Raw genomic sequence first — 14,736 nt, 5'->3', positions numbered from 1 at the left:
TTACATGTAATACATCAAAAGTAAAACGACAAAACTATGCCCGCCACTAGCCTCCCAGCTATGTCCTTGGAGGTGGCATGCTTCCTGTACCTGAAAATGATATTCCCATATAGGGTGAGCCACAGCCCAGTAGAAATACACTAAACCAACCATGGACAATGGCTAAAACATTAGCAATTGATAGTTGGTCAACACTGATACAATCACATAAATTACATATTTATGTCAACGACTTACAAGTCCCAATTACTTTTCATTTTCCCTTTTCAATAGATAAGCATACTAGCTCTATTATCATTTCCACAGATAAGCATACAAGCTGTATCCACATTCTACAACAGATATGTATATCAACAATATCCACAGATAAGCATACAAGCTGTATCCACACTTCACTTCACAAAGATAAGCATATGAGCTCTATCTTCACTTCTCTAGACAAGCATATGAGCTCTGTCTACGGAGTTCATCCCCTATCTCCTCCCAATACCTATCCGGTTTAGAGGTACATCCCCTATCTTCCCCTAAACCGCGGAGTACATCCCCTATCTCCTCCTCTACACATAACGTATATAAACACATTGGTTCTATATACAATCACACAATACATACAATTAATGTATTCTATCAACTGTCAAGTTCCATGACACATTCCATTGATTCGTTTCCGTTTACTTAATCATCATGCATTGTCTACAACAATCTCGACTATCCTCCACCGATAGCCCAAAGCAGTTATTTCTAAAACAGAAAATAAATGCACAAATGGATATTCAATCAACATTTCATTTCCTCATTTCTCACCAATTAATTATCCCAATTAATTAAACAATGTAATTAGGCCATTTTCCATAATTACCATTTCAACCCTTAGGTCCCATTTTCATCAATGATTCAACAATCATTCTATTTTTCTATGCCAAACATGCATCTAGGTTTATTATGAATAAAACCCCAACTTTTGTAAAATTACACAAAAGCCCCAAACTTTCACAAAATTACCAAACCAAGCCCAACATCTCAAAATACCAAAATTTAAAGACAAAACCCATAGAGAGGAGTAGGATATCCCTACCTCGAAGTTTTAGCCCAAAAGGAGATGAAGACTCCAAGATCAACTTGCTCCAAATCCAAACTTTTTCAGATTAAATCGAAGCTCTCAACGCCCTCTATCTTTTTAACAAAGGCCCTAGGCTAGATTCACACCCTAGGGAGATCAAATCTTAGAGAGAGTGCAAGTTTAGAGAGAGAGGGTGTCGGATTTAGGGTTTAATCAAAGAAAAGGACTGAAAAAGTGATGTTTTAGACGCTGCTGTCCGCTGATATAAAACACGCTCGCTCGAGCGAAGGATTGGTCGCTCGAGCGACCAGACACAGAAAACTCTCGCTCGAGCCAAGAAGTTCTCGATCGAGCGAAGAAAAACCCAGACCGCTCGAGCCACGAAAAGCTCGCTCGAGCCAGAAACTACAACTCTCAGGTCCAGAACCGGGGCAACACTACTCTCGCTCGAGCGACAGACTCCTCGCTCGAGCGAAGGACCAAAAATCTGGGCAGCAACACTAGCCTCCCAAACACAACCAACCTGTAACAAACCTGCCCAACACATCCCATACTCAATATACAAAGTAAAAAGGATGCAAACAAGATAATAAACAACATCCAACATCCACGGACACATGTCCGGATCACTGTACAACAAGGGTAAACCCGGGATCGCTATAACCTCCCCCCCTTAAAGAATTTCGCCCCCGAAATTAAGCACAAGTTTTCAAAAACAGGTTTTCCTCCATTTTAAACAATGTTACAATTTAACATTCAACAATTCGACCCATTACCAGTCATCCCATCCCTTTAACAAGAGACATATCACAATATGTAAACAACATATGTATTATCAACATGCATCAACATTATGCACCAACTTTCCAATGTCAACAATATACTTAACACCTATAATGTTACATTCAACTTCCATATGAGGCAAGTTCCAAAACATACTTCCAATAACTAAAACATTTTCAATGTTTCACAACTTAAGACATATATAAAAGCTCTTAAGTTCAACAAAATGTAAAATTTAAATACAAGATTACATATCAACAAACAAGTCCGGATATTTCTCTCGGACTTCCAACTCACGTTCCCAAGTGGCTTCTTCCACTCCGTGATGTTTCCACAAGACTTTCACCAAAGGAATGGTCTTGCCACGCAGGACCTGATCCCGCCTATCCAAGACCCGAACCGGTCTCTCCTCATACGAGGCATCCTCATCTACCTCTAAATCAGTCCAATCCAGCACATGTGATGGATCTGGCTCATACTTCCGAAGCATACTCACATGAAACACGTCGTGTACTCCGGACAACTGCGGCGGTAAGGCTAACCGATAAGCAACCTCACCTATCCTCTCAAGGATCTCAAAAGGACCAATAAACCGAGGGGATAACTTTCCACTCTTCCCAAACCTCATCAAGCCTCGCCTAGGTGATATCTTCAGAAAGACATGATCACCTACCTCAAACGCCAAAGGCCTCCTCCTACGGTCGGCATAACTCTTTTGTCGACTCTGGGCTGTAACAAGCCTCCTACGGATAAGCTCAACTTTCTCCGTCGTCTCCCTAACCAACTCCGGACCCAACAAAGGTGCATCACCCACCTCGGCCCAACAAACTGGAGACCTACACGGTCGGCCATACAAGGCCTCAAACGGTGCCATACCGATGCTAGACTGAAAACTGTTGTTGTAGGCAAACTCTACCAATGGCAAGTGCCTCTCCCACGTCCCACTGAAGTCCAGGACACAACCCCGAAGCATATCCTCGAGGATCTGAATAGTACGCTCGGACTGCCCGTCAGTCTGAGGATGATAAGCCGTACTAAAGGTCAACTTAGTGCCCAGTGCACTCTGCAAACTCTGCCACAACCTAGCAGTAAAACGAGGATCTCTATCTGAGACAATCGTCACTGGGACCCCGTGCAATCTCACTACGTCCCGAATATACAAGTCGGCAAGATGATCTACCGAATCTCTCACGCGCATAGGAATAAAGTGCGCCGACTTAGTCAACCGGTCTACAACCACCCAAATAGCATCACTACCCCGTTGAGTCCTCGGAAGACCTACAACGAAGTCCATAGTGACATGCTCCCACTTCCACTCGGCAATAGGCAAGGGTTGCAACAAACCCGCTGGCCTCTGATGCTCGGCCTTCACTTGCTGGCAAGTAAGGCATTTCGATACGAAAACAGCCACATCTCTCTTCATACCCCGCCACCAAAACTGGCGACCCAAATCCTGATACATCTTAGTACCTCCCGGATGCACCGCAAGGCGCGAATGGTGAAACTCTCGGAGTACTTCCTCTCGGCAAGCCTCCGGTACAAACAAACGGTCTCGGTATCTCACACTCAGGTCGGGATACACCGTCAAACCCTTCTCAACTTTCCCACTAGAGATCTTCTCTCGGAGGGATTCTACCTCAAGGTCACCTCTCTGTGCCTCTAACACTCTAATCACAAGTGTAGGCTGCGCAACAACAGAAAACAAGGCCGCAGCCTCAACAGATTCGCCCAGTAGCAAATCAAACTCGCCAAGTGCTCCCAACATCTCCCATTCCCGGATGGCTATACAAGCTACATCACTAATGGTTTTCCTACTAAGGGCATCGGCCACAACATTGGCCTTTCCCGGATGATAATGTAACTCAAAATCATAATCCTCGATGAACTCCATCCATCTCCTCTGCCTCAGATTCAAGTCTCTCTGTGTAAACAGATACTTCAAACTCTTATGATCCGAGAATACCTCGAACCTCTCACCATAAAGGTAGTGCCTCCAGATTTTCAAGGCAAAGATCACAGCTGCTAACTCTAGGTCATGTGTGGGGTAATTCTTCTCGTGTATTTTCAACTGACGTGAGCCGTAAGCTACCACTTTCCCCTCTTGCATCAACACACAACCCAAACCCTCTCGTGAGGCATCACAATAAACCGCATAACCCAACCCTCTCTCCGGAATAATCAATACCGGAGCGGTGGTCAATCTAACTTTCAACTCTTGGAACGACTTTTCACAAGTCTCACTCCACACAAACTTGACTCCCTTCCGAGTCAGTCTAGTCAACGGTGACGCTAACCTGGAGAAATCTTTCACAAACCGACGATAATACCCAGCTAATCCCAGAAAACTGCGGATCTCAAACACACTCTTAGGCTGTGCCCAACCTTGCACTGCCTCAACCTTGGACGTATCAACAGACACCCCTTCCCCGGATACCACGTGGCCTAAGAATTTGACTTCCCTCAGCCAGAACTCACACTTCCCAAACTTGGCATACAGCCTATGGACTCTAAGCAACTCAAGCACCACTCTCAAGTGTGCCTCGTGCTCCTCCTCAGAAGGCGAATAAATAAGAATGTCGTCCACGAAGACGACCACAAATCGGTCTAAGAACTCCCGGAAAATCCGGTTCATCAAGTCCATAAAGACTGCCGGTGCATTGGTAAGCCCAAATGGCATCACCAGAAACTCATAATGGCCATACCGCGTACGGAATGCCGTTTTCGGAATATCCTCATCCCTGACCCTCAACTGGTGGTAACCCGATCTCAAGTCTATCTTAGAGAAACAACGGGAACCCTTCAACTGGTCAAACAAATCATCTATACGGGGCATAGGATACTTATTCTTAACCGTAGCCCGATTCAACTTCCGGTAGTCAATACACAATCTCAAGGTGCCATCTTTCTTTTTAACAAAGAGGGCCGGCGCTCCCCACGGTGAAACACTAGGGCGAACAAAACCCTTATCTAGCAATTCCTGGAGCTGAACTTTCAACTCAACCAACTCTGCTGGAGCAAAACGGTAAGGTGCCATAGAAATCGGCGCCGTACCAGGCACTAAATCAATAGAGAACTCTATCTCTCGGTGAGGTGGCAAACTAACAAGATCTTCGGGAAAGACATCCGAATATTCACAAACCACCTTCGGTAATACATGCTGGGTCTCACCACGCTCACCACTCTCAAAGCTAGCAAGTAGACTACTAAGCTCACTTCGCCCTCGCGAATCATACCCCGGTGGTAAAACACTACCAACCCGGTCTCCCAAGAAATGGAACCACTCCCCGCTCAAGGTACACAATGTAACCCTCTGGCGGTAGCAATCAATAACAGCCCGATATGATGATAACCAGTCCATACCCAATATAACATCAAAACCCTTCATGGGCATGACAACAAACGGAAAAGGAAGCCTATAGTCGGCGACCTCTATATCACATCCTCTAACACCCTGTTTCAGGATCAACTCACCACCCAAAGGCGATACCACACAAATAGGAGATGCTAGCTGTGCTAACTCCAATTCCAAAACAGATGCAAATGCAGCAGATACAAAAGAATGAGATGCACCCGTGTCTATCAACACATTAGCAACTGAGTTGCAAAACAGAAAAGTACCTCTCACTACTGATGGAGCTGGTACTAAATCCTGCGCGGTAACAGCATACACGCGCCCCGTAGGCCCCTGGTCTACCTGCTCACCTCTCGGAGCAAAAGACTGCTGCACAGACTGGGATGACGAAGCTCCCGGATTGGCCCTCGAGGCCTGCACAGACTGAGCTGGCTGAAAACCCTGCGTCTGCCTAGAACCAGACGCTCCCGAAGTGGCACCCAACTGTGGGCAAAACCTCTTCATGTGCCCAGGTTGTCCACACTGATAACAAGTCAAGAGCTGCCCCCTGCCCAAACTCTGACTCTGCGGTCTAGCTGAAGAAGAAGCAGCTTTCTGACCCCCACCCTTCTGCGGGCAAACCGAAACCTTGTGACCCAGCTGGCCACACTTGTAACAAGTGAATTCTCCCTGACTGCCTCTCCCCGAGCCTACACTAGGCACTGGAAAGGTCGATCTAGAGACTGCACCCTGAGACTGCTGAGGGTTATTACCCTTCTGTCTCCTGCCATCACTCTGACTATCCTGGCTCCTCTTGGAGCCTCTCTGACCCTCATCCTCCTCCTGCATCATAAGCTCCATATGAGCTGCAGCATCCACTAGGTGTCTATAGTCTCGAATATAAGACCCACCAACTCTCAACTTGAGGCCCCGCCTCAACTTCCGCTCAAACTCATAGCAACGGCGTTCCTCAGACGCCACCAGTTCAGGTGCAAACCTAGACAGACTGGTAAAAGTAGCCTCAAACTCGGCCACTGACAAGCCCTGCTGATTAAGCCGGCTAAACTGATCCCTCAGCTTCTCCCTAGCTGCTGCTGATAAAAACCTCTCCTGAAAAGCATTCACAAACGCCACCCAAGTACCACCAACACGAGCTTTCTCGTACTTCCACCATTGACCCGCATCTCCCTTCAGCTGGAAGGATGCCAAGGTCACTTTCAGTGCTCCGTCCTCGATGCCAAGCATCTCAAACGTCTTCGTTGTCTGTTCGAGCCATTCATCTGCCTTAAGCGGCTCTTTAGGATCCCCGATAAACTCGTCCGGATTACACCGAAAGAACTCCCTCTTCAAGAAGGAAGGCCCTGTCTCAGCTGCCTGATTCCCAGCTCTAAGAATACCCAAAGCTCCCGCTATCTCTCTGGCCAAGGCACCCATAGCCTGCTGACCCACTGGCTCGGCCACATTGGCCTGCCCAACTCCCTCCTGCACTGCCGGAATCTCACCCTGTGACGGTACTTCCTGCCTTGCAGGTCTACCACGCCTAGCACCTCTTCCTCGTCCTGACATCCTAATAAAGGTAACACAGAACGTTAGCACATTCATAGGTGTGCCGAAACTAAACACTCACGTCCTAATGCGTGGACAACTGTAATTCACTCCACATAAGCACATAAACACATAAGCACTCACGAATTTCATTTCCGGATAATGATAGTCCCGAGGCGTTACTAGAGTTCCGGTTAGAAATAGCATTGATCAAGTGCTTTTCCAACAAGACTCCCAGAAACTCAAGGATCCAATCAACATCCTAGAAATTAAATCCCATACCCACATAGTCACATAAGCATGTTAGCATTTAAGCACATAGCATATGATACTACATCTAAGTCTCTATCAAGCGAGACAAACCCATTGTGATCCTAATCACTTCCCACGTACCCAAAGTATTCGAACCCGGTACGCTCTGATACCAAGTTGTAACGCCCTCAAAATAATAACAATAAACCCATCAGATAAGGCATGCATTTACATATAAACTAACCACATTCTTTCATTCATTAGAGTTCCATTACATAAGTATTACATGTTAACCTCATAACAAAATGCCCTACGGGCTTACAGCTTTCCAAGTTAACACTTGGTTACAACAAAGAGTTCTAACTCGTTTACACATTAAGCCCTTGGCTTGAAATTACATGTAATACATCAAAAGTAAAACGACAAAACTATGCCCGCCACTAGCCTCCCAGCTATGTCCTTGGAGGTGGCATGCTTCCTGTACCTGAAAATGATATTCCCATATAGGGTGAGCCACAGCCCAGTAGAAATACACTAAACCAACCATGGACAATGGCTAAAACATTAGCAATTGATAGTTGGTCAACACTGATACAATCACATAAATTACATATTTATGTCAACGACTTACAAGTCCCAATTACTTTTCATTTTCCCTTTTCAATAGATAAGCATACTAGCTCTATTATCATATCCACAGATAAGCATACAAGCTGTATCCACATTCTACAACAGATATGTATATCAACAATATCCACAGATAAGCATACAAGCTGTATCCACACTTCACTTCACAAAGATAAGCATATGAGCTCTATCTTCACTTCTCTAGACAAGCATATGAGCTCTGTCTACGGAGTTCATCCCCTATCTCCTCCCAATACCTATCCGGTTTAGAGGTACATCCCCTATCTTCCCCTAAACCGCGGAGTACATCCCCTATCTCCTCCTCTACACATAACGTATATAAACACATTGGTTCTATATACAATCACACAATACATACAATTAATGTATTCTATCAACTGTCAAGTTCCATGACACATTCCATTGATTCGTTTCCGTTTACTTAATCATCATGCATTGTCTACAACAATCTCGACTATCCTCCACCGATAGCCCAAAGCAGTTATTTCTAAAACAGAAAATAAATGCACAAATGGATATTCAATCAACATTTCATTTCCTCATTTCTCACCAATTAATTATCCTAATTAATTAAACAATGTAATTAGGCCATTTTCCATAATTACCATTTCAACCCTTAGGTCCCATTTTCATCAATGATTCAACAATCATTCTATTTTTCTATGCCAAACATGCATCTAGGTTTATTATGAATAAAACCCCAACTTTTGTAAAATTACACAAAAGCCCCAAACTTTCACAAAATTACCAAACCAAGCCCAACATCTCAAAATACCAAAATTTAAAGACAAAACCCATAGAGAGGAGTAGGATATCCCTACCTCGAAGTTTTAGCCCAAAAGGAGATGAAGACTCCAAGATCAACTTGCTCCAAATCCAAACTTTTTCAGATTAAATCGAAGCTCTCAACGCCCTCTATCTTTTTAACAAAGGCCCTAGGCTAGATTCACACCCTAGGGAGATCAAATCTTAGAGAGAGTGCAAGTTTAGAGAGAGAGGGTGTCGGATTTAGGGTTTAATCAAAGAAAAGGACTGAAAAAGTGATGTTTTAGACGCTGCTGTCCGCTGATATAAAACACGCTCGCTCGAGCGAAGGATTGGTCGCTCGAGCGACCAGACACAGAAAACTCTCGCTCGAGCCAAGAAGTTCTCGATCGAGCGAAGAAAAACCCAGACCGCTCGAGCCACGAAAAGCTCGCTCGAGCCAGAAACTACAACTCTCAGGTCCAGAACCGGGGCAACACTACTCTCGCTCGAGCGACAGACTCCTCGCTCGAGCGAAGGACCAAAAATCTGGGCAGCAACACTAGGCTCCCAAACACAACCAACCTGTAACAAACCTGCCCAACACATCCCATACTCAATATACAAAGTAAAAAGGATGCAAACAAGATAATAAACAACATCCAACATCCACGGACACATGTCCGGATCACTGTACAACAAGGGTAAACCCGGGATCGCTATACAAACCGAAACCTTGTGACCCAGCTGGCCACACTTGTAACAGGTGAAATCCACCTGACTACCTCTCCCGGAGCCTGCACTCGGCACTGGAAAGGTCGATCTAGCCACACCACCCTGCGACTGCTGAGGGTTAGAACCCCTCTGCCTCCTGCCATCACCCTGGCCATCTTGGCTCCTCTTGGAGCCTTTCTGCCCCTCATCCTCCTCCTGCATCAAAAGCTCCATATGAGCTGCAGCATCTACAAGGTGTCTATACTCCCTGATGAAAGACCCACCAACTCTCAACTTGAGGCCCCGCCTCAACTTTCTCTCGAACTCATAACAACGGCGTTCCTCAGACGCCACCAGTTCAGGTGCAAACCTGGACAGACTGGTAAAAGTAGCCTCAAACTCGGCCACTGACAAACCCTGCTGATTAAGCCGGCTGAACTGGTCCCTCAGCTTCTCCCTAGCTGCCGCAGACAAAAACCTCTCCTGAAAAGCATTCACAAATGCCTCCCAAGTACCACCAACACGAGCCTTCTCGTATTTCCACCATTGACCCGCATCTCCCTTCAGCTGGAAGGATGCCAAGGTCACCTTCAGTGCTCCGTCCTCGATGCCAAGCATCTCGAACGTCTTACTCATCTGCTCAAGCCACTCATCTGCCTTCAGTGGCTCCTTAGGATCCCCAACAAACTCATCCGGATTCGACCGGAAGAACTCCCTCTTCAAGAAGGAAGGCCCTGCCTCAGCTGCCTGATTCCCTGCTCTGAGAATACCCAAAGCTCCTGCTATCTCCCGGGCCAAGGCACTCATCGCCTGCTGACCCACTGGCTTGGCCACATTGGCCTGACCAACCCCTTCCTGCACTGCCGGAACGTCATCCGGTACAGGTACCTCCTGCCTCGCAGGTCTACCACGCCTAGCGCCTCTTCCTCGTCCTGACATCCTAATAAAGGTAACCAAGACCATTAGCACATTCACAAATGTGCCGAAGCTATAACACTCGCGTCCTAATGCATGGACAACTGTAATTCACTCCACGTAAGCACATAAACACATAAGCACTTACGAATTTCATTTCCGGATAATGATAGTCCCAAGGCGTTACTAGAGTTCCGGTTAGAAACAGCATTGATCAAGTGCCTTTCCAACAGGACTCACAGAAGCCCAAGGATCCAATCAACATCCTAGAAACTAAATCCCATACCCAAATAAACACATAAGCATGTTATCAATTAAACACATAGCATGTGATACTACATCTAAGTTTCTACCAAGCGAGACAAACCCATTGTGATACTAATCACTTCCCATGTACCCAAAGTATTCGAACCCGGTACGCTCTGATACCAAGTTGTCACGCCCCCAAAATAAGAACATTAAACCCAACAATAAAGACATGTATTGATAAGTAAAAGTACTCACATCCTTCTATTAATCAGAAATAATCCTTACAAAGTATTACATGTTAACAACAAAAGCAAATGCCCTACGGGCTTACAGCTTTCCAAGTTAACACTTGGTTACAACAAAAGAGTTCTAACTCATTTACAATTTAAGCCCTTGGCTTGAAATTACATGTAATACATCAAAAGTAAAGACAACACAAAAAGTCCGCCTCTGGCCTCCCAAGCTATGTCCTTGGAGGTGGCATGCTATCTGCACCTGAAAATGATATTCCCATATAGGGTGAGCCACAGCCCAGTAGAAATACACTAAACCAACCATGAACAATGACTAAAAGATTAGCAATTGATAGATGGCCAACACAGATACATCCATATAAATTACATTATATGATAAACGACTTATGAGTCCAAGTTACTTTTCATTTTCCCTTTTCAACAGATAAGCATGTTAGCTCTATCGTCATTTCAACAGATATGTATAACAACAATATCCCACATTCACAGACAAGCATATAAGCTACATCCACATGTCACAAAGATAAGCATGTTAACCCTATCTTCCACTTCTCTAGACAAGCATACGAGCTATATCTACACTTCTCAAAGATAAGCATATGAGCTATATCTACACTTCTTTAGACAAGCATATGAGCTCTGTCTACGGAGTTCATCCCCCATCTCCTCCCAACACTATCCGGTTTAGAGGTACATCCCCCATCTTCCCCTAAACCGCGGAGTACATCCCCTATCTCCTCCTCTATCACACAACACATATAAACACAATGGTTCTATATGCAATCAACCAATACATAAATTTAATGTATTCAATTCACCGTCATACACTATGACTCATTCAATCGATTAGTTTTAGTTTGCCTAATCATCATGCATTGACTACAACAATCACGACTATCCTCCACCGATAGCCCAAAACAGTTATCTCTAAACAGAAAATAAATGCACAATGGACATTTAATCAACATTACAATTCGGTGAGTGACGAGTAATTCAACTACACCCTTTAACTCCGTATATTCCCATATCATCATTTCCATTTCATTTCCTCTTCTCTAACGATTAATCATCCCAATTAACCAAATGATGTAAATAGGTCAAATTCCATAATTTACATTTCAACCCTTAGGGTCCCATTTTCATCAATGATTCAACAATTATTCCATTTCTCTATGCCAAACATGCATCTAGGTTTATTATAAATAAAACCCCAACTTTTTGTAAAATTATACAAAAGCCCCAAACTCTCGTAAAATTACCCAACCAAACCCAACATCTCAAAATACTAAAATTTAGAGACAAAGACCATAGAAAGGAGTAGGTTATCCCTACCTCAAATTCGGAGCCCCAAAGAAGATGAAGACCAAAATCAAAATGCTCCAAATCTCGAAATTTTCAGATCAAAAGGAAGCCCTCGACGATCAACACAACTTTCGTGAAGACAAAAGGTGAGCAAACGATCTTTACTAGATCAAATCTAAGAGAGAAGGGCCGGTTTAGAGTGAGAAGCTCTGAAAATGGCTTTTTGGAAAGTAAGAGAGGGAAAAGATCTTGAAAAAGTGATCCAAAAGTCGGATCTCGGACTTATATAAAAGTCACCCCGCTCGAGCGTCCAAACTCCCGCTCGAGCGTCACTCACAGACCCCAGCTCGAGCGTCCAAACTCCCGCTCGAGCGCCGGATACATACTCCCAGCACTTTTACAGAACCAGGCCTTCGCTCGAGCGCCAACTTCCCTTGCTTGAGCGTCACACACAACACTCCCGCTCGAGCGTCCAATCTCACACTCGAGCGTCCAACACTGCACAGGAAATACTGGACGGTTGTTTTCCCCGCTCGAGCGCCAAAATCCCCGCTCGAGCGGACAGGCCAAAATCTGGGCAACAAGTTTTGGTTTCTAGACTCAACCAACTTGCAACACACCTGCCCAACACATCCTATAACTCAAATACAAATTAAGAACGGATGTAAACAAGATAAAAATCAACTACCAACATCCACGGACATAAGTCCGGACCACGGTACAACAAGGGTAAACCCGGGATCGCTATAGTTACTCAGCATCTACATGGAATACATCAGAATGAATACTCCATATCAATTTATGAAGTTCATAAAGAAAGATAATTGATTTTCTATCAACTTCTGTTTGGCTTAATTCTATTGGTAATTATAGAACTCTATGTATAACAACTACATAGTATTGAATAGTGATGCAATTCTATATATATGTTTCAAGGTTATTTGTTCTGGAAATAAAACAATATATAATTAAAATTCACATAAAAATGATGAAGTAAACAAAAATTAAACAGAATGAGTTAAATTAATTTTATTAATTTAACATTAAAACTATTTTTTGGCTACAATTTGTATTCAAAACTCAATACTACTTGAAGGATTGAGAAATACCTTGATAGAGAGTGAATTAACCAATCGATATCTGCCCCTTCGTGATAAAGTGCACAAAGAGCTGATGAGGATAAATTGAAGATAAATTGGATGAGATAAAGTGCACAAAGGCATTGGATGAAGATAAATTGAAGATTAGAATTAGAATGTATTGGGGTTTTCCAAGGATGCCTATAAATAGGCCTTTATGTGATGAACTTATCAGACTTGGCTTGGATTTTGAAGAATTTGAATATTGATTAGGATTATCCCTGTTTTTCTCCTTCCTCCTAGTTCTTTCCCTTCCTCTTCTATACCTCATCTTCTTTATAGTTCTTTGGTGCTGTAACATCACTTACATTGGAAAACATAAGGATTGGATGAATCAAATTAGAGTAAATTCTAAAAAGAGACCAATTGAAAGAGATGCATACAAAAAGTTACACTTATTGCACTGACCCACGAAGCCCAAACATAGTCTAAGTAAACATATAATCACAAAGGCTAGCAGTAAATATAACATTTGAAAGAACAATCCCATCAAATTATCATGGATAATAATTTCTCCATCGCAATTGGATATGGATTATAAAAGGCAAAACATTGCCTTCACCGAGATTGTTAATTTTGGGCTAGCAGACGGCAGGTTTAAGGCAATTTAAACAAAGCACACACTGTTATGACAATGGAAGCATCATTTGTTAAGCCTTACATGCATGGAGTTCAGATCTCTATGAACTACGGCGCCAAAATTTTGAAATGCAACATCAGTTCTTTTAGGGCAAGTAATAGTTGCAAAAATCCCAATATTATTTAATCATTAAAATTCTTAATTCTAACAAAAGGCTCTCTAAGACTCCCTTAAACAAGGCCCAACTGAGAATTATACAAGAGACCAACGATGAAGCACCAAAGCCCTTCACTGGCAAATGCATCTCTCAGGCCCATACAGAATCAGATTTCCACTCTCTGAATTAGTGAATTCCATACCATGGCCAACTATTGCATTTGAATAACACACAGGTCGCTAGAGTTTACTAGCTAATTACCAATTCCGTATTGATATAGAATCATCATCAATGTCTCTATATCTGTAAATGAAACGAAATTTAACAGGTTACACATACCATATATCACATGAGTCACAAGCAATTGATGTATCAAGATATGAATCTTCCTCAATTATCAATGTTCCAGTTCGGATTTTGCAGCCATCTCCATCCAAACAGACAACTGCCTACAACATGGTAAAGTGTATAAGAACTGCATGCTAACAAAATACAGAATTGTGAACGTAAACACGTGAAAACAGATAATAAAACATGAGAAAATAAGAAGCTAATAATGACCCCTACAATGTGCACAAGAGACATCTTGCATTCAGCAACTCAGTAGTAGAATGAAAAATAGAGGATAGACAAAACGCATTTTTTCCTTCTCCTTGGCAGCCACAGCCGCCGCTGTGGTCTTTCCGGCCGAAAAGCCCATTTCCACCTTTTCCTGCCATTTTTTCCACCTGCATCTCACAACCAAATCCACAAGATTCACATCCTTAACAAATTCAGTAATGAAAAACAAAATACGAAATCATTGTTGTTTTGTTTTTTGGAAATCAGAAAATGAGAAAGAAATTAACGGTACACAATGAATGTATTGTATTATGTCGGAGGAGAGACAGAGAGACCTGAGAAGTTCGGAGAACGAAGAGTGAAAGTGGAGAGACGATGAATTCAACTGGTGGAAAATGATTTGTTTTACTCTCTCCCTCCCTCTCTCCCTCTCTCAGCTCCGTGGTTTTCCAATATTTTTACTTGGTTGTTTGAATTGAATGTGGAAAAGCAAATTGGCGGG

The 14,736-nt window shown here is 43.4% G+C and overlaps 1 long non-coding RNA gene across 1 annotated transcript; it reads right to left on the bottom strand.

Moving 5' to 3' along the window:
• Positions 1-13,677: 13,677 nt before the first annotated feature.
• LOC145823357 (uncharacterized) lies at positions 13,678-14,401 on the bottom strand. Its single transcript, XR_014365640.1, has 2 exons — positions 14,241-14,401; positions 13,678-14,122 (listed from the first exon to the last, which is right to left on the bottom strand). It is a non-coding gene; the product is annotated as an uncharacterized LOC145823357 (long non-coding RNA).
• Positions 14,402-14,736: the final 335 nt, after the last annotated feature.

The sequence above is a fragment of the Camellia sinensis genome, chromosome 4, assembly GCF_055761805.1.
Source record: "Camellia sinensis isolate YWXY chromosome 4, ASM5576180v1, whole genome shotgun sequence".
Classification (NCBI taxonomy): domain Eukaryota; kingdom Viridiplantae; phylum Streptophyta; class Magnoliopsida; order Ericales; family Theaceae; genus Camellia; species Camellia sinensis.
Note: the sequence above shows the minus strand (reverse complement) of the source record. Positions and strands in the feature narration are given on the sequence as shown.